This window comes from Myotis yumanensis, unplaced genomic scaffold (genome assembly GCF_028538775.1).
Source record: "Myotis yumanensis isolate MYYU_CA2020_CCGP unplaced genomic scaffold, mMyoYum1.0.hap1 SCAF_8, whole genome shotgun sequence".
Classification (NCBI taxonomy): Eukaryota; Metazoa; Chordata; class Mammalia; order Chiroptera; family Vespertilionidae; genus Myotis; species Myotis yumanensis.
This window is the reverse complement of record NW_027223759.1, coordinates 41,063,681-41,084,758: the sequence shown is the minus strand read 5'-3', so window position 1 is coordinate 41,084,758 and position 21,078 is coordinate 41,063,681. Positions and strand designations below refer to the sequence as shown.

Sequence of the window (21,078 nt, the reverse complement as noted above, 5' to 3'; positions counted from 1 at the left end):
GTCTCTTGGCACTCAGCATTCATTCTTACCACCTTTTGTGGATACCTATCCTCACTCCACAGTATTACAGAAGTTGGAAGGCTCAAAGCTGTATTTCCTCTTTTTCACCATACACAAAAATCAATACTAGACAAATTATAAAGCTAAATGTGAACAGTAAAACAATAAAGCTTTTACAAGAAACATAGGAGAATACTTTATGACCTTGGAGTCAGCAAAGATTTCTTAAACTGAGCATACACAAAATAAACAAACCAGAAAGGAAAACCTCAAATGAACTGAACTATGTAAAAATTTTGAACATCATCATCAAAAGGCACTGTTAAATGAGTGAAAAAAATAGCCATAGAGTGACAAAAGGTATTATCAATACATTAGTGGCCTGGTGCACAGATTTGTGCACATTGAAAGGAAATTGATTAGAAGGTGGCTGGTGGGAAGGACTGGGTGAGATGGGCTGGACACGCCCTTTAGCCAACCTCTCTCTGTCTTTCCCCGGCCTGCCGCACCTGGGGCAGCGCCACGGCTTGAAGGGTGTCCGCGGTCACCGCAGCTTGGCAGTAAACCAGATTCGGGGCTGACAGTGCCCAGCAACAACATAACCCACTGCCAAAGGTGGAATCGTGTGGCCCTGGGAGAAATTGGGCTCCCTCCTCTCTGGTTCTGGGGTGCATCACTCGAGAACCACTGCTGCAAAGTCACCGCATCTTGGCAGCTCCTGCGTTGAGCATCTGCCCCCTGGTGGTCCGTGCGCATCATACCTACTGGCCAGTCGGATGACTGGACGGTCATTTAGCCTTTTATATATAGAGATATACCCAACAAAGGGCTTACCCTATATAATAAAAGGCTAATATGCAAATAGACCGAACAGTGGAGCAACCAAACAACTGAACAACTGATTGCTATGATGTGCGCTGACCACCAGGGGGTGCGCGCAGAACATGTCGGCTGTCGGCTGCTGTGGGATGGTGGAGCAGGTGAGCGGGGGGTGCCAGACTAAGGTGGGGTGCTGGTTGCTGTCATCGGGGTGAGCCTCTGGTGGTTACTGAAAACTCTTTGCTCCTGCACACTACAGTCTTGTCCGGCGCTTGCATCTGCTGCCAGCACCTGGCACCGGCCCCGATCACTCAGCACTGTCAGTGGGTGCGAGCGGTGGCTGCAAGCCCTGATTGCCCCTGAAGGCTTCTCCACCTCCCCCTGCTCCTGAGGGGCGATCGGGACAGCAGCCACCACTCGCACCCGCTGACGGCGCGCTGGCCCCAATTGCTCCGCGCCATCAGTGGGTGCAAGCAGGGTTGGCGCCGTCAGCATGGGAGTGGTGGAGGCGGGAGTGGGGCTGCCAGCAGACAGGGGGCTGGGGGCCAACGGCGGAAGGGGCTGGGAGGGGGCGCAGAGGATGGGCTGAGACTGGTCCCTGTGCCCACCGCAGCCTCGCGGTTCACAGTTCCTTTCAAGGTGCATGAATTCGTGCACTGGGCCCCTGGTTTACAAAAGAACAACAAGAAAAAAGTCAGATAAGACAATAGAAAATTGGGAGAAATACTTGAACAGGCATTTCTTGGCTCAAATACTAGAGATGGAAAACCCAAAGTTTTGGTAAGGATGTGGCATCTCCACTATTTTGGAAAACTGTGTGGCAGTATCTACTTGAGCTAAACATAAGCAACCCCTATAACCCAGAAATTCCACTCTTATATATCCAATGGAAATGCATATGTTCACCAATGTTCATTAGCAATGCTATTTGTAATAACCCCAAACTAGAAACAACCCAAATGTCCATCTGCATTCGAATGCAAAAACTGTGTTACCCATCCAATGGAATTCTATACACTATCACTATATACAACATAGATAATTCTCACACATATAATGTTGAGTGAGAAAAGCCAGTCACAAAAGAGTATATACTGTATTCCACTTGGTTTGAAAACAGGCAAATTTGCTCTATTGTATTAGAAGGCAAGATTGCAGTTATTTTCAGGGAGGAGAATGCCTATAAAAGAGCACGAGGGGAGCGTCTGGGGTGACAGTCATTTCTGGCTCCCAATCTGAGTTATGGTTACATGGGTGTGTTCACTTCATGAAAATTCATCAAGCTGTCTGATTATGATTTGCACATTTTTTCTATATGCTATACTTTAATAAAAATCGACTCATAGTTTTAAAAAAAACACACAACTATAATTTTTAGACTTCCATGCTAATAGGATTTTGCCAACCAGATACGATAATGTGAAATTTGAAAGGAAAATTTGTCAGTTTTCTCTGCTATTTGTGATGTGCGTGCTGTATTAGATATTATTTTCATTGGCAAGACTCTCTGTGCCTCTGTATTGCCACCAACCTCATTAGTGAGAAGTAGCTACGATGTTGGCAGTAGTTGCCATAGCTTCTTGACTTCTAGATTGCTGCTATGTGGTCTGACCTGGGAGTCTAAGGACAGTCCTCTAACTTCTGTTCTTTTAGTCCCCCTCATGGCTCTGTAAGCATTTAATTCTTTGGATTCAATATCTAGAATGGTGTCATCACTGAGCCCCCGTCGATATATCAACTAATAACACCGCTAACAGGCGATGGAGTAAGGTTATGGTTGGTTTTAAGACTCTTAAAAAAAAAAATTACCATTGGCAATCCCAGAACTTTCTTGAAAGTTCTACCTTAGAGCTAACCTAAATTTATTCTGATGCACTGTAAAGCCATTTGCTTCACAGGATATGCTCATTTCTGCTGCCACTGACAAATGGTTCTTGCCCTGGCTGATATGGCTTGGTTGGTTGGGTGTCATCCTGTGCACCAAAAGGTTGCTGGTTCAATTCCTGGTCAGGGCACATGCCCAGATTGCAGGCTCAATCCCCAGGATGGGGCATGCAGTATGGGGCAATGTTATGCTTTCACATCAATGTTCGTTCTCTCTCAAAAATCAATAAACTATTAAAAATAAAAAGTAAATAAAAATGATTCTTAAGCCATCCTTTGTCTTTTCTTCACAAGCTAAATAATTCCAGTTCCTTGAGTTTTTCTTTACATGTTCTGCAGCTCTTCCCAGTTGTGGCTATTTGAGTGAAGTACAGGGTACAGCAAAAGTAGGTTATTCATATAGAAAAAGTAGTTGTTCATATAGAAAATAATACAATAATTAATAAATATAATACAAGAATAAACTGTGTTTCGCATACTCACAATTGTAAATCTACTTTTACCCCACCCTACATTCATAAAGGACTGCCTATTCTGGTAGGATTAACTGTTCCTTTCTTTTGGGCATACGCCCAGGTTTACATTTGCTTATCTAACCAAAGCCCAACTGTGCTGACTCAAGTTTAACTTATGGTCCAAGCCCAGTATCACGCTATTATTAGCCAAAACTTCCCATGGATGGAGGTAGACTTGTAGAAGGCTGAAAAATAAAACTTGTCAGCCATAAGCAAGAGTTTTTACCTGTCTTTCTAATAAAGAACAATATTTAATATAACAGCATATAAACAATGAGAATCACCAGCCTAAAGAAAAATTAGTTGATAGTTGAAGAGGGATTACTGAATTGTGAAATTGTGCAGTTAGAAGGGACCTTAGAAAGAGTCTATATGTACCAGGAAATGGAAGCTCAGATATTTATGCAGGCTTCTCTTCAGTGCTTATTCTGAATCCTCTTGCTACTCAAGGTGTGGTCCTCAGACCAGCAGCATCAGCAGCACCTGGGAGCTCCTTAGACATGCAGAATCTCAGGGCTCTTCAGAACCCACCAAATCAGAACCTGCATTTTGACCAGACTTCCATGTGATTTGTATGCATGTAAAAATTTGAGAAGATATAGGCAAAAACACCACAGGTTCTTGTTTTACTATGTAAAATCTTGTCTAAATTATATTACATAGAATACCTGATCTCCTTTGGGCAAGACCTATATTATTACAGGTCCTGGTCTACTAGGTTGTTTGAATAGTTGGATTAAAGACAAAAGAAAAGCTCTATTGATCTCTGGAAAAAGAGGGCATCTATTTGAGCTGTACCCATTCAGATTTTAATCTGCTAGAAAAATTAATAGCCTATTTGGTGGTAGCATGTCCTGTAAAAATAAGTGCAATAAAGTGAAAGTATTTAAATAGATATTTAAACTATGCAGTCATCAGTGATTTAGTTTTCAATTACACTAAGGTAATTACCCTAGAATCCACCTCATTCACCCTTCTGTGAGAAAATGCTGGATTTGCCGATGCTTTCAGGCAATGACTGATCTCCACTCCTTGCTGGCCAGGACCTGAGTTCATTTACTTTCAACAGTTTAGGGTGTATGCTAAGAATATAGAAACACCCTTTGTGATCCTTCTCACAAAGGAAGTTGCATCACTATTAAGAGTGCATGTGAGGCCACAGGCCCAGTCTCTCAGATTGGAGAGGGCTCACATGTAATGGAGATCTGGCCCATCACAGAAGGGTGAGACTGGATGAAGGAGTGCCCCTCAGCTGGGCTCTTCCTATAACCGAGGCTCTAAAAGTTCTCACACAGAGGAGGGCTTCTGGGATGCTGGGAATGTTCTGTTTCTTAATCTAGGTGCTGGTTACATGGGTGTGTTCAGTTTATGAAAATTCACTGAGCTGTTCACTTATGATAAACACACTTATATACGTATGTTATACAACAACAAAAAATTAAAAAGTGAAGAATGTTAGAGGAGCAGAAGAGCTGATTTCTGTCCTCTTTTCCTTCTATTCAGATGCAGGTGGTCTGTGTCCCTTACTTTGAGACATACTGCCCAGAGCAATCTAGGGCACTACAATCAGGGAAAATTCATGAGCAAGCTTCATTAACCCACCATATTCATAGAGGTGGACAAGTACAACCAAATAAATAATAGTGCCTAATGCAGGGTGCATTGTGTTCTGGATGCTATACAAACACATTCTGCTGATCATAACATCCTTGGGAGGATAATATATCTATATTTTTTAATTTTTTAATTACAGTTGACATTCCACATTATATTAGTTTCAGGTAAACGGCATAGTAGTTAGACATTTATATAACTTACGAAGTGATCCCCCTTGGGAGGACAGTATTACCTCCATTTTGTAGATGAGGCAAATGGCATCCATAGAGGAGGCTGAACTGAGAGTCCACGTTGGGTCTCTCAGGACCAAAGTCTATCTTATTTTTGTTTTGTTTTGTTTTTGTTAATCCTCACCCGAGGATACTTTTCCATTGACTTTTAGAGAGAGTGGAGAGGGAGAGATATATATAGAGAAACATCGATGTGAGAGACACATTGATTGGCTGTCTCCTGCACAAAGATCCAGCCTGTAACCAAGGTATGTGCACTTGACTGAAATCAAACTGGGACCCTTCAGTCTAAGGGCCAATGCTCTATCCACTGAACCAAACCAGCTAGGGCAAGTCTATCTTATTTTTACCAGTGCCAGTGCTGACAAAGCAAGTCACAGAACAGCCCAAGGGAGTGAGAGAGGACAAAGAAGGAACACAAGACTTTTTGCCAAGGTTAGTAGTCATTAAGTGTATATTGCAAATAGGCACCTCCTGTGTTTTAGCTTCTTGGGTAAGTAGATAGCATTTTCTCAGAGGCAATGCCCTGAGACTAACCCTACAGGGCCTCCAAGCACCTGAGAGAGTCCTAGACCATGTCCCAAACTTGGCTGAACATCCCTATCATCTTGGGACAGTTTGAAACATACAGATCCACTGGCTCCACCCTTGAGGTCCAGATTCAATGCATTTGGGGTGAGGCCTGAGAAACTCTTTAGAAAATCACTCCAGGTAATTCTAATAATTAGCTGGATTTGGGAACCACTACTATAGACACCCTGACCACATGAAAGAGTCAGACCTGGATTTAACGTTGGTCATAGTTCATAACAAGCCAACAAGGTTAAAGCAAAAGGGCCCATTATGGGGTGCCCGTGAACTGAATAAATGGAACCGGATGTCAGGAGAACTAGAGCAGAATAAAAGGAACTTTGCTATCATGAGATGGAAACTTGTGACTAGTTGAGGCCTGAAAATAAAAGGCCTGCACCTGTTGTGTCCTAGGTGTTACACTTAGAGTTCCTCTGCCTGTTCATAAGGAGAACTCTAAAAGGTTATTTTTTAAAGTATTATAAAAAAACATAAACAGTAAAGTGATTTAATATCTCAGATGTCAATCTCAGATCCTTGATCTAGTTTAGATGTCTGAAAATTTTGAACAGAAAATGGATTTTGTAAAAAATTTAAGGAGACAGTATTGCAAAGGTATCAAGATTCAAGGGCACCCTCCCCTGCCCCCATCAACCTGAACTGGTTTATTCTAGATTTAAATGACGAACTTGAACAACTCAAACTTCCATTTGACCCCGTTGTTCAGTGGTGAAAGTACAGAGGTGATTATGTACAGTCAATAATGTCCCTATCTCACCTGTCAACTAGAACAAATAGCTAAAACTGATAAGTTGATAAAGTGCTTTGTTTTTATTGAACAGTTAATAACTTACTCTAAAGTAGACTTTAATTACTAGATCTTGCTAACAACTGACATATGAATTAATTACCTTAAATCACTGCCAAGTTTAATCCACATACAAGTTTAAAGGAGAACTACATAGCACTCAAAACTAGGGGAAATATTAATGACATAATTGATATAACACAGTTAAATCTATTAGTCATCAGTATAAATGGGGACAAAATACAATGAGCAGTAAAATAAGCCTAGAATTCAAGCTAACCGAGTTTACAAAAACCATCTCAATCCAAGGCATGTTCTCAGTCCAAGCCCTTGTCTCATTTGAGGAAACAACCCTTGTGCCTCGTTTGTGAGATCAGAATCCCATATCTTAGTTCTTTCTACACATGGAAGTGGGTAAAGAGATCTTTTAGCCAAGAAATACATTCTGGGCCCAAACACTAGAGATCTCCATGAACTTTATAGAGAGTTAATATTATTATTCTGGATAAAAATGAGGACAAAAAGAGGAAATTCGAACACATACCGAGAGATTAAGGAGACCCTTTGTGTCCCCAAATTTACATTTCTGTTACCTCTGTGGTGAAATACCTCCAATGGGAAAGAATGTTTTTAGCTGCAAGTAGAATTTTTCTAAATGGCTCTAAGGGAACAACACAATTGTAAAAGTAGCTTTTATTCTAGAGTTTTTGATTTAGAAGTCACAGTAACCTGAGATATGACCTATTTTTTAACCTGTTAGAAAAAGAAATTATAGATATCAGAAAAGAGGTATTTTAAAAACAGTCTTTTCAACAAATGGTTTGCAACAAATGGTTTTTCACATACAAAAGGATAAAGTTGAAACTCTACCTCATACCAAATATAAAAATTAACACAAAATGGGACAAAGACCTAAATATAGGAGCTAAAAATAAAAAGGTTAGAAGAAAAGATAGGCACAAACTTTTGTGACCTTAGATTGGTCAACAGTTGCTTTGACATGACACCAAAAGCCCAAGCAACAAAAGAAAACAGAAACAAATTTCACTTCATCAAAATTAAAACTTCTGTGCTTCAAAGGACACCAGCAAAAAACCTATAGAATGAGAGAAAATATTTGCAAATCATATATGAAATGTGTATCTAGGACACATAAAGAACTTTTACAACTCAATAATGAAAAGGCAAATAACTCAATTTAAAAATGGGTATAGGATTTGAATAGACATTTCTCCAAAGAAGATATACAAGTGGCTAAAAAGCACATGAAAAGATGCACAACATCATTAACCTTCAGGAAAATTTCAATCAAAATTGCAATGAGATACAAGCATACCAACTAGGATGGTTACAATAAAAAACACAGATAATAAAAAGTGTTGGTGAGGCAGTGGAGAAATTGGAACTTCCATTCATTGCTAGTTGGAATGTAAAATGATGCAGCCATTTAGGAAAACAGTCTGGCAATTTCTCAAAAGGCTAAACATAAGATGACCCAGCAATGCTCATTTTAGGTAGATAACCCAAAATAAATGAAAACACATGTCCACACAAGACCTTGTATACAAATTTTCATAGCAGCATCATTCATAAGAGCTAAAAAGTGGAAACCACCCAAATTTCATCAAGTAATGAATAGATGAATAAAATGTGTTATATTCATACAATGGAATATTATTCAGCAATAAAAGTACTGATATATGTTGAAACATAGATGAACCTTAATTCTCTATGCTTTCTCTTCCTCTGCCAAGGCAATCATAGACTCGTAGAAGTACATATTGATAGGAAGGTGCTATAAGATCAAAGTAGCTTAAATATGGAGGTACATGGAAATTTACTTAGACCTACAGCTGACTTTGAGTAAAAGAGAAATAAAATTTTGAGTGTTTTAAAAAAACAAACCCCACCTCATTTAGATTTTAGAGTTGAAAGAGGATTTAGAGATATTTTATCTAGTCTAGGGTTTCTCCACTCCTTAGCATTATTGATATTTTGGGTTGGATAATTATCTTTTTGGAGAGCTGTTCTATGCACTGTAGTAGGATCCTTAGCAGAATCCCTGGCCACTTCCAGTTGTGATACCCAAAAAGGTTTTGTAGATAGTGCCAAATATCTCCTGGGGGTAAGGTTGGGGCAAAATCCCTGCTCCCCCTGCCTGTTGAGAACCAATGATTTAGTCTAGCATTTCCCAAAGAGTGTTCCTTAGATCGTTCCTTTTGTATATTGCTGCAAAAAAGGTGTTTCACAGTTTAGTACGTTTGGAAGTCAGTAAGCTAAATGAATTCTCTTTCCCCTTCCCCTCCCCCATATCTTACATCAGTATTAGTACCTGTACAGAAAAGTGAAGTAACTTGCCTAGTGTCACTTTAGCAACAACTTAATCATAGCTCTGAGTCCAGAACTTGGGTCTTCTCTAGCCCAGATCAATGTTCTCTTTCGACTCTTTTAGAAACCGAGCCTTCCACCTCTGAACTGGATCTCCATCAAGTTAGGCTCTGAGATTTATTGGCAGATTGTGAACTACTATTAGCAGGGTTCTAGCACAGACCCTCTTAAGAGGTCACCTCTCATTCTGAAATGAAAGATGTAACAGAGGGCATGTCAAGGTGCAAATGGAATGATAGCAGTAGGCCATGTCAGGCAATCCAGAGGCTATCTCCTCTCTCTTTTCTGTAGCTTAATGACTAGACATTTTCAGCTTTACATAATTCTACTCCTTAATTAAGATCCGATAATGAAGGAATGAAGATATAATGCATGAATTTGCAGGACAGGTCTGAAATCTAGCATTAATCAGATTTAATGTATCAGTAAGCATCTGGAACGCATGAAAAAGATGTGATAACATCTTCAACTTCAAAAGGATGTACTGAAGATATGTCCCAATGTTTATCTGATACGGTTTATACTCGAGGCCAAGCTAAGTACTTTTTTGTTTGTTTTTGTAAGCTGAGTACTTTGAATGTCATAGTAGGATAAAATGTTCACAGATTCTCTCAGAAAATTCACCTTAAATGTGGACATTAGTAAAACAGGGAAACATACTCTATCAAATGATATTAAAAATTGGGAGAAACAGTTTAAGGTCCCAAAACGTTTAAAAAATCCAAACTGGATTTTTGTTTTTGAGAGGAAGGGAGAGAGAGAAATAGAAACATCAATGAAGAGAGAGAATCATTGATCGGCTGCCTCCTGCATGCTCCTTACAGGGGATGGAGCACTCAACTTGGGCATGTGCCCTGACCAGGAACCGAACCGTGATCCTGGTTCATAGGTTGGTACTTAACCGCTGAGCCATGCAGGCTAGGCCCAAACCAGATTTTTAATGGACTTTTATTTTTTACTATCTTGGGATGCAATTTAGACCTAACTATATGTCAAATAAACTTACAATAATAATTTTTTAAAACCTTCCTTCACAACAGGTAAACAACACATTACAGGAGCCAGGAGTGCCCCTAACTTTTGTGGGACCAAGGGAAAGAGTACAAATAAAAGCCTGTATTTTACATGTGTAACTATGTAAAAAGTTATAAATATATGTCCTCTTCTCCTCATTTGATCACCCTAGCTTCCTAATGACCTGTAGGCCAAGTCTGAATGTGTAATTCTTGGATTCCTTGGAGTTCTGCACCAGGACGTGGAGGCATGGGGGCAGCTGAACCCCAGGCTGAAGCTGCCCCCTTCTCTTCCTATCCCTGGCTCTGTCTGAGAAGGGCCTCTCATGCATGAGTGTGGATGCCCCAGCCCACACATTCATACTCTGTGCACATTTCCGAGGCTCCCTTAGGCCACCTTCTGGCTGAGGAGTACATACACTATGGCACAGTCTGCCCTTAGGAGGATGGGACTGGGAAGAAGTTTAGGGGGTCCTTGGAAGTGGGCTTGAGGCATTTGGGCAAGGGATTCTGAGGTGGTCCAAGGTACCCAGAGTATGGTCTACAAGGGATCGATGTGGATTCTAAGCGGGCATATCCCATTGACCCCACAGTCTCCTCACTCTGTGGTGAGGGGGCACAGCCAGAAAGGGCCAGAGCAGAGCCCTCTAAAAGCCAAAAGGTGGAATCAGCAGGGGCCCTACATTCTGGAACGTGATAAATAGTCTAAGATGTGCAATCCTGATGCATACCTCAGGCCTGCTTCAGCAGGAGAAGGGAGGGTAGACCAAACCTGTCCAGACAGGGAAGGTGGATCATGCCTCGCTCACCCTGAAGGGTTCACAGAAGCTTATCAGTGCTTAGCCAAGCAGAACAGCACAACCTGGGAGAGTCTGCCCAGATTTAAATTCCAGTTTAGTTAATGATTTATAGGGGCATTCACCTTTCCACTTTATGGAGAAAATGTCTGGAAGACTCTGGTGTTTGTCCTCCTCCTTGTAACCCTGCTCACCACTGTTCTCATAGTGCCAAGGACCCATCAGCCCTCACATGCCATCCTCTTAGCCTATTACTAGTATTGACAATTTCAGCAATAATCCTGATAGGTGCCCTCATTTCCTTGGTCCTTCATCCATTCCTGTTTTCCTAATCCCTAGCCCTGAATGAAATTCACCAGGTAGAACTTTCTGTTTCTGCCCCAAAGCAGAAGAAATTGCTGGAGAAGATTAGAATTCTAATCCAAGCCAATGTCAGCTGACTGGTTCCCGCTGAGTCCTCACTACTAACAGGCAATTCTCTGATTTTTCAATCCTACCACCTTCCCTACTGCTTCTTTTCTAAATCGTCCCTACTTCTCTCAAGCCCCAATCCCACTTCCTGCAAATGCTCTGCCACCTTGCTTAATAGAAGAAATCAGAATTCTACAATATGAATCCCCGCTTTCTGCTTCTTCTCTACTAAGAAATATTTAAACAAGACATTCCTTCCCATCCTTCCCTCTCATTTCAGAGGAAGAAGAGAATCCTCTCCTTTCCAGGGTTTGTTTTCTCCTGGGTCCTGGCATCTGAGGATTCCGACGCCCTGCAAACACTGCATCATGCATAGTCCCTTCTCTGTTCTACATCTTCTGTTTCCTAGTATGCTAGTTTTCTTTTTTTAATATATTTTATTGATTTTTTTTTACAGAGAGGGAGGGAGAGAGATAGAGAGTTAGAAACATCAATGAGAGAGAAACATCGATCAGCTGCCTCCTGCACATCTCCTACTGGGGATGTGCCCGCAACCCAGGTACATGCCCTTGACCGGAATCGAACCTGGGACCTTTCAGTCTGCAGGCCGACGCTCTATCCACTGAGCCAAACCGGTTTCGGCTATGCTAGTTTTCTTACTTACTCTTCACTACATCAGAATATCCAATTTCTTGATCCATCTTCTACTCCCTGTCCCCTGTAACCTATCAACACCGACCTGGCTCACATCGATCACTATTGAGCCTAGATGTAATTATCCATCGCTTTGAACCTGTTTTTGTAGCATCACCAATCCCCTTGCCCTTTGGTTCTTCTGCCCCATCTTCCCAGCAAATCCCAAGTCTTGGATCAATCCACCACCCATTTTATCAGCTCTTACCATTCATAACCCAAGTTATTAAGGAAAATCACATAATTATGCAGACTAGTGCCAATACCAATTTTGGCCTTTAATCTCAGTTAAACTCTCAAGAGGTAATAATCCTTCTACTTGTCCTTCCTTGCTTAATAACATCTCCTACTTCCCTTGGTGGTAATTCTAACCCCATGGTGTTCGTTCTCTCTCTCTCTCTCTCTCTCTCTCTCTATATATATATATATATATATATATATATATATATATATTTATTTATTTCAGAGAGGAAGAGAGAGGGAGAGAGAGATAGAAACATCAATGATGAGAGAAAATGATTGATTGGCTGCCTCTTGCATGCCCCTCACTAGGGATCGAGCCCACAGCTTGGGCATGTGCCCTTGACCGAAACTGAACCTGGGACCCTTTAGTCCACAGGTCAACGCTCTATCCACTGAGCCAAACCAGCTAGGGCTCCTATGGCACTCTTAATCCCTACTCTTTCACTCATTATCTTCTAACCATCTTTCCTTTCTTCCTCTTTCTTTTACATTCACCAATACCAGTAATGCACACTACATTTTTCTTTCCTTTTTCTTCTACCCAAATCCAATCAGTGACCACATCCTGTTGATCTTCCCTCCCAAACATCTCCTAAACAGACCTTCTCCTTTTCATTTTGTCATTTTCTTAATTCAGGCCTTCAACTCTGCCTGGTCTTATTCAACTGTTCCTAAAAGGTATTCACTGATATTAGCCTTATCTCTCTCCAATACATCCTAGATAGGACGTTCAGAGGGATACTTCCTTAGGAAAGGGAAGTTAGGGATGGGGGAGCAGGAAAGAAGGGAGAGTCACAAGAGAGGAAGACCCAAAGAGAGATATTAAGGGGAGAATAAAAATCCCTGCCATTTAAACCCTCTCCTTGGAGAAGTAAACTGAGTCAAATCTGTATTGCTCACCTCTGCTTTGTGGAGTTGATTTGCTTTTGGAAAGACAAAATAAAGTACCAAGTCCTACTCTAAGGCAAAAAACAGTACCCATGAAGCCAGCTAATATCTGGCTTGCATGTTCAATTTATTCTTCATTCATTAATTTTTTTCTCTTTAAAAATACATATTTTTATTGATTTCAGAGAGGAAGGGAGAGAGAGATATATAAACATCAATGATGAGAGAGAATCATTGATTAGCCGTCTCCTGCAGGCACCCCACTGGGGATTGAGCATGCAAACTAGGCATGTGCCCTGATAGGGAATCAAATCATGACCTCCTGGTTCATAGATGAACCACTGTGCCACACCAGCCAGGCTAATTTTTTTAAATGAATGAATTAATTTCTTTTTGGAGAGAGAGAGAAACACTGATTTGTTGTTCCACTTATTTATGCACTCACTGGTTGCTTCTTGTATATGCCCTGAACCTGCAACCTTGGAGTATCAACGCTCTAACCAATTGAGCTACCCACCAGGGCTCATTAATTTATTTTTAATTTAACAAATATTTTTATTGAACACTTAGCATGTGTCAGGTACATACTAAGTGCTGGAGGATGAACAGTGATCAAAACAGACAGTCTTTGTCTTAAAAAGCATTTACAGTCTAGAGGGAGAGCAGATAAATAAAGCAAATTAAAAGATGACATAAGTGCTATAACATGAGGAGTGTATAGAAAGGACACATCGAAGTCAGGAGTGAGGTCAGGAGGGAGGTCAAAGAGGATCTCCTTAGGGAGGTGGCATTTAACCTGAGACCAGAGGAATGTGCAGGAATTAGCCAGGTATAGGGAAAAGTTAGAGAAAATCTAGGAATGTAAGAAAGTCCAGAGGCAAGAGAGAACATGGTGAGCCCATGGAACTGAAAGAAGAGGGGAAATTGCAGGAAACGAGGTAGGAGAAGTAAACTGGAGACATAACCTGTGAGTTTAAACTTTATCCTAAAGGCAAGGGGAAGCTATAGGAAGGTTTTAAACAATGAACAACCTAATCAGATTTATGCTTTGGAGAGAATATGTGACAGGGTGATATGTGAAGTATAAATGGAATGTATTCTCTCCATTTATCTCTCTCCTTGTGTTCTGGGCTGCCAACCTGCACCATGCCACCCACCAACACACACACACACACACACACACACACACACACTCCCCCAGATGCTTTTGTCTGTAGAGTAGAAAGCACATTAATTATTGTGGAGACGGTCTGTTGCTGAGAGAGCCCCAAACTCTACATTACAAAATTCAAATACAAAGGTTCTGCACGTTAACTCAGAGATGAAATCAATGAGATTAAACAATTCACACAAATTGTGAATTGTTTTTCCCTTCTGTGCTGGGAGGAGAGAAGAAATGAACTGATTTGGAAGAAGATACACTCGACAAAAGGAAGAGATGTTCCTGAATTGCCCACTGGGGTTGTGGGAGACATGGCTGCCCCTCTGAGAGATGAAGCTACATGAAACGTACCTGCATGAGCACCCGCCAACCCATTACTATCTGTCAGAGCCAGCAGGGTCCGAAAATCTAGAGGGCACATGGGGCCCTGCCTATCCTGCAAGGATAGACAAGAATGGCATTAGCAGGTCATGCTAGAATTAGGACCACTCCACATAGGACTAGATGGAGAGTTCCCACTCCATCACAGCATAGAGCCAATCACACACGGACCTCCATCCTCTTCTCCACTTCCCTTGGGCAGCCAGCCCCAGGAGACCAAGAGTAAGAGGCAAGAAGAGGGGAGGGAAGGTCTCAAATTGAAGTATGAACTGAAATACTTAGGTAATCTCAGTTTCAGACAAATCACTGGATTCACTTTAGAGCATTTAGAATAAATTGGCTGCCAAAAAAAGGCTGGAGGTTCAAATTCAGACAGTAAATTACTCCGGGAAAAAATGTTTCATTTTTGCATACCCGAGTGTTTCAGGACTCGTGTACCTATGTGGTGTCTTGCTTGTTACAATCACATGGCTACTGTGTGAGGAATGGTTTGAAAGAAAGAATGGATACAGGAAGATGGGGGGAGGGCTACGTAAGGTGTGAGGGTGCAGAAGAAGGATACAAGTTACAGGATATGAGAAACAAAATCAAGAGTTCATGGGGTGCAATTGGATGTGAGAGATAGTGAAAAGAAATTAGTCAGGGATAGCATACACATTTCTGGCTGCATCAATGCATCCATGGTAGTGCCTGTCACAAATTAGGGAGAATTCAGGAAGAGGTACAGGTTTAAAGAAAGTCAGTTCAGTTTTAGTTTAAGGTGGCAATGGAACATATAGGCAGAACTGATTAAAATGTAGCTATTTGGATATGAAGGACATGTCAAATGCTGCATAAGGTCAAATAAAGAGAACTGAAAAGAGTCTCTTAAATTTAGCTCCACATCGATCACTGGTTAGCCTGGAGAAAGAAATCTGGGAGAGTGAATGGGAAGTTGGAACAGTGAATGGAGATAACTTTTCCAAGAAGTTTAGCTGGCCAAGATGAAAGGGCTGTAGATGGAGGGGAATGTGGCTTTTTTAACCTGAGAAGGAAGGAGCCAGTTGAGAGGAAGAGGATGAAGAGATAGCTAAGAGTGAGAAAGAGTTACTGAGAGTGAGGTCATTGACAAGTCAGGAAGAGATGGGATTCAGAGCACAGGCCAAGAGATCTGCCTTAGATGGGGGAGGAGAACATCTTTTATAATAAGAGGCAAGGTGGGTAAAGATGCAAATTTATAGGTTGGCACGGAAAACTGAGACTGCTCATGTCCCATAACTTCTATGTCTCCCCTTAATGAGTGGCAAATAAAACCACCTACAGAGAACGATAGAAAGAGCAAGCATAGAGGTTTGGAAAAAGAGAAGGATTCTTGAAGTAGCCACTGGGGATTTGAAAGAAAGAGCAAGTATGTCAGGGCACTGTGGTAAGGCTGCAGACAGCACGGAAGTCGTACTTGAGGCTGCTGAGCATGACTTTAGGGTAGCTCGATCTGTGTGGTTGTGTGTGTTTTTCAGCAGAGTCCGGTAGTCCAGGTAAATAAATGGCCAAGGCAGACAACTGATTGCAAGGTACATATTCAAAGTTTGTCAGGTGGATGAAACAGAAGAATGAGGGAGCAATGGAGTTGAGGCCCTGGCCAAGTAGCTTAGTTGGTTAGAGCACTGCCCCAATATGCCAAGATTTCGGGTTCAACCTCCCATTAGGGCACATACAAGAAGTAACCAATGAAGCATATATAAGTGGAATAATAAATTCTCTCTTTCTCCCTCCCTTCCTCTCTAAAATCAACAAATCATACTTAAAAATAAATTGAGTTGAGGACACAGGTCAGAGGTAAATGTCATGAAGCATGAAATCCTTCCTGAGTAGAGAACAAAAAGGAGACAGCAAATGGATAATAGGTAAGGAGAAAGAAGAAAGAGTAGAAGTTTTAATAGATTTGGAAAGTCAACAAAGTAAAAAATAACCAAATGAGAAGTACTAGAGCAGTGGTTCTCAACCTTCTGGCCCTTTAAATACAGTTCCTCATGTTGTGACCCAACCATAAAATTATTTTCGTTGCTACTTTATAACTGTAATGTTGCTACAGTTATGAATCATAATGTGAATATCTGATATGCAGGATGGTCTTAGGCGACCCCTATGAAAGGGTTGTTTGACTGCCAAAGGGGTCGCGACCCACAGGTTGAGAAGCGCTGTATTAGAGGGACAGAAAGTCATGGGTTGGGAAGTGCTGTGGTTTCTTGATGACAAAGCCTGAGGGTGGCCATGGGATTGGGTGATTGAAACAGAATGGAGAAGGTAATCAGAAATGGAATCAAGAAACTGAGAGGTCAAGCATGCCTCATGGATATACCAAATGTGGCAGGTTGTTGGCAGAATTTGGCATGAAAAAGAATATTATGGGTCCTTTGTCAATATCTTCAATAAATAATGGGTATGGCCAGGCAGTTCGTAGAAGACAGCTGGGTTCAAGGGTATGACATAATGGTTCATAGCCTGGATATCAGAGGGCAGAACTAAGATCTATGGATGTGACAGAATCTGACCTAGTAGCCTCCACTTGGGAGGACTGCTGAGGAAGCAGTGTATTTGTGGGGGAAAGCCAGGTTTCTTAGGGCTAGAAAGCTAAAGAATGTTCAGTGAAAAGGCTAGGGTTAACCTGGACTTTGTTGATGATGGAATGGGATTCTTGAGATCACAGAGGAAAAGTTTAGCACTGCATGGAGTGGGTGGCTGAGTCAAGTATGAGGATAGAGGTCATAACAGGATAACTCATTGAAAGGGCTTCCCTTTTGGGCACATCAAGGACATCAAAGGTCTGAGGGGTGGTGGGTTTGACAGCTGCAAAGATACAGGAGAATTGACGGGTCAGGCTTCTTAAGATTCAGCATTGTCTTGGTATGTCACACCTCCAAGACTCCTGGGTCCCAGGAAGGAATGAGCTGAGTCTTGATTCCAGGGAAAGGCTCAAAGCCAAGGGGTGGCTCCTGGCCTGTAGCTCTGGATGGTGTGGGATAGGATGGCCTCTGAGATTCACACAGACTCAACATTCCAGCTTCCTTCACTGCTCACATTCTGCACTCAGTGCCTCTCTGCCTGTTCTTTTTAGGGGTTGGTTTTGGTTTTGTCTCAAAACTTAAAGCCCAGGGAAAAGCAGCCAGTAAGTAACCTTCGAGCACCAGGAGTTGTTCTGGGAAAGGCAGATAGCAAGTCATCATAGCATTAACCAATTTCAATACAAGGAATATAACAAGGCACTTCTTCAAGGAAGATTTGGTGTTTACAGTAATTTCCTGGAATGTTTACTTTAGTTAAAAAAAAAAAAGGAGAGAGAATATAAAAAGGACTCTGATAGAAATCAGACTTATGGTTGTCAGAAGAGAGGAGGTTGGGAGGCTGGGTGAAAAATTCAAAGGGATTAAATATAAATTGGTAGTTCCAAAATAATCACAGGATGTGAAGTACAGCATAGGGGATATAATCAATAATACTGTAATAACTATGTACTTAAAATATTAGGGGGACCACTTTGTAAAGTATATGATTGCCTAACCATTATGCTACATACATGAAACTAATACAAAATAATATTGAATGTAAACTATAATTGGAAAATAAATAAATATAATTAAAAAGACTTTGATACATTACCAAATTGAACTTTTCTTAAATATGAACCACAATCCACTTGGCCTTGGGTTGGTTTATTTATGTGCTATATTTATTTTCACTCCCCACGGTGAGTCTTTTTGTTTATTCAAAGGGTAAACGTCACATTTTAGCTTCTGTCCAGGTCATTACACATGAACAATTTAGTGTTCTTTGGAGCACTCTAGAGCCTTTTAAATGCCATATGTTGGAAGACACCAGCTTCCTATGTTCTCTCTGTCAGCGGATTTTGTTGTGAACATCTTGCTGGAAGACTCCATTTTATTGTTTAATGAAGAGATTCATGATACCAGAAAAAGTAAAGGTTTAAAAAAATCTTTAGTGGGGCTTTGCTGTAAACGATAAAGATCTTCTGAGTGTGTTCCACTCCTTTTCTCTTGAATTATTAACTCAGCCATAAGTTACATGCTTTTAATGAAGTGTTACCTTCATGCTAACTTCCTAACCTTCAGTGCAGCATCTGGTGACATGGTGATGACTTCGCAGCAGGTTCAAAGCATTGGTTGACAAAATGGTCAGTAAATAGCATCATTATATATCTTAAATGAATCCAATACTTAGAGAAAACCAGGTGGCTTGCTGTTTGGCTGTATCAGATGCCAAGCATAATGATGCAAATAATCATATTATCTGGCACTCTGTATGACATAGGAATATTGAAGGCATTATAAGATTCAGAAAACACATCTAGCATGAGTGGTCAGTTTCCTAATTCACAGATATCAGCTTATCATTAATTCTTTCCATCTCCATATAAATGATTAAATCCATTTCAAAAAATTGTCAACCATCATACCTTAGGTTCTGTTCATTTCTTCAAAAAGGAAGGGTGAATTGGGGGCAGGCTGTTGATAGGTGTTTGCTGCTGTAGAAGCCAGTCTGCTTTGAGGTGTTCTTGCATTTTTTCATCTGTGCTGCCATCTAGAGAGAAGAATTAGAAACACACAAAATAACCTGAAAATCCCAAATGGGACTTGAAGGAAAATGGATACTGCATATTGATTTGTAGAAAACTGTAAGAAATACCAGAGATTTGATGGTGATAATTTTGTCCCCCAACCCCTCTCTATCCCTCTCAGACACAAAACAGGATTTGGATGTCTGTTTATCGGTGTTTATGCCAACATTCCAGGCGTTGCTGGGGAGCCATTTCCTGAACTCAAATTGACCTCTTCTTACATAAGTAAAATGCAATTGTTTTAACATTCTGGGACCTCCGAAGTGGAGTCATTTTTCCATAGTTAAAAATTGCTGTAAATGCTCACATTCTGGTTTTCATTATTTGGAGATAAAATAACAGGGAAAAACGAGAGGAGTGGGGGGAGAGAGAAAGAGAAAGAGAGAGAGAGAAAGAATGTGAATGTGTATGTGTGTGATTTAACAAGGTGTCCTTTGAACACAGTGGGACAGTTTCCTGAAGTCAATGTGTTCTATAGCACCTATGAGCTCTGCAGGATGTTTACAGGTGAAACATTGGTCAAATAAATTTGGGGAATGTGAGGCAAAACCTTTTTAAACAGTTTTCTTTAGTATAGGCAAGACTTTCAATAGCTTTTAATTTACTAATGTACACTGTGAACTTGTAAGAAAGGTAAATGCTAGGCAAAGTTCCCTCAACCTGACCTTGAAACCCTAGAACTGATGTTCTGTGGAACAGACTTTAAAAAATAGTACAACAGCCTGGCTGGTGTGGCTCAGTGGTTGAGCATCGACCTATAAGCCAGGAGGTCACAGTTTCAGTACCAGTCCAGGCGCATACCCAGATTTTGGGCTTGATCCCCAGTAGGGGGCATGCAGGAGGCAACTGATAAATGATTTTCTCTCATCATTGATGTTTATACTTCTCTCTCCCTCTCCCTTCCTCCCTTTGAAATCAATAAAAACATTGAAAAAAATAGTACAACAGGGAAAGGAAGTTGGGCTGCTGCATGCACAGCATGTGCAAACATAGCAGTTCTCCCTCACATCTGCCCTATTCCTCATCTCTGTCTAAATATTTTTGAAGCTTTGCTTTGGTTTGAGTAAAGATTGGACAATTTAACTACCTTTTTTCCCCTAGCAAGAATGTTATAGGATTTGTTTGATAAGCATTACTTGAAATAAAACAAAATAATTTTACCTATAATTTAGGGTAGATTTTCTCCTTCAGCTTACATGTCAAATAGCAAGAAGATGGTCTTTATACTGACACATTTAGTGTGCTTTAACTCTATACAAGGTACCACTGCGTGGGAGAATAGGGAGAGCTGAGTAAAACGTGACTCTTGTCAAGCCATTAAATAGGTGGAGGAATACATTTATATACAATCTATATATATAAAAGCCTAAGTGACCAAACAACTGAATGACCAGTTGACTGGTCGCTATGACATGCACTGACCACCAGAGGGCAGATGCTCAATGCAGGAGCTGCCTCCTGGTGGTCAGTGCACTCCCACACCAGGAGCACCACTCAGCTGACGAACGGGCGCCAGATGCAGGGCTCACCGCTGGTGAGCACCGCTGCGGTGGTGTGAGCCTCTCCCGATTGGGAATGACTGGGTGCGAGCCTATGGCAAGCAGTGGGGCCAGGATGAGCGAGAGCGGCAGGCAGGAGCAGCAGGTGGCGCTAGACTGCTGGTTTCAGCCCAATCCCTGCAGGCCACACCAAGGGACCCCACCAGTGCACGAATCCATGCACCGGGCCTCTAGTTTACTATAAAATCCTTTAAAAAAAACAATTCAACTGCATAAATTTAAATATCATATTGACTTTATTTAATGACTCATGGATTGGTCAGCATCCCACCTAGAAAACAGAAAGATGCTCCCAGGAGCTGTATAAATGGAAGGATTTTATAGGCAGAAAAGTGGGAAGAACAAGGAAAGACCAAATTGTTTCAGACAGGGTCACCTTCCTTTAAGGCAGTGATTCTCAACCTGTGGGTTGCGACCCCTTTGGCGGTCGAACGACCCTTTCACAGGGGTTGCCTAAGACCATCCTGCATATCAGATATTTACATTAT

General features: G+C 41.2%; 1 long non-coding RNA gene across 2 annotated transcripts in view; it reads right to left on the bottom strand.

Annotated features, from left to right (window-relative positions):
* The window catches only part of LOC139015209 (uncharacterized), a 93,544-nt gene that overhangs the window by 25,670 nt on the left and 46,796 nt on the right, over positions 1–21,078 (bottom strand). The window contains exons 2-3 of one of the 2 annotated variants that reach the window (XR_011472422.1): positions 18,870–18,994; positions 1,389–1,483 (exon numbers count right to left, since the gene is read on the bottom strand). This is a non-coding gene — a long non-coding RNA (uncharacterized lncRNA). Of the gene's footprint in view, positions 1–1,388; positions 1,484–18,869; positions 18,995–21,078 lie in introns of those variants that run through there. The other variant, XR_011472421.1, reaches the window with a different exon arrangement.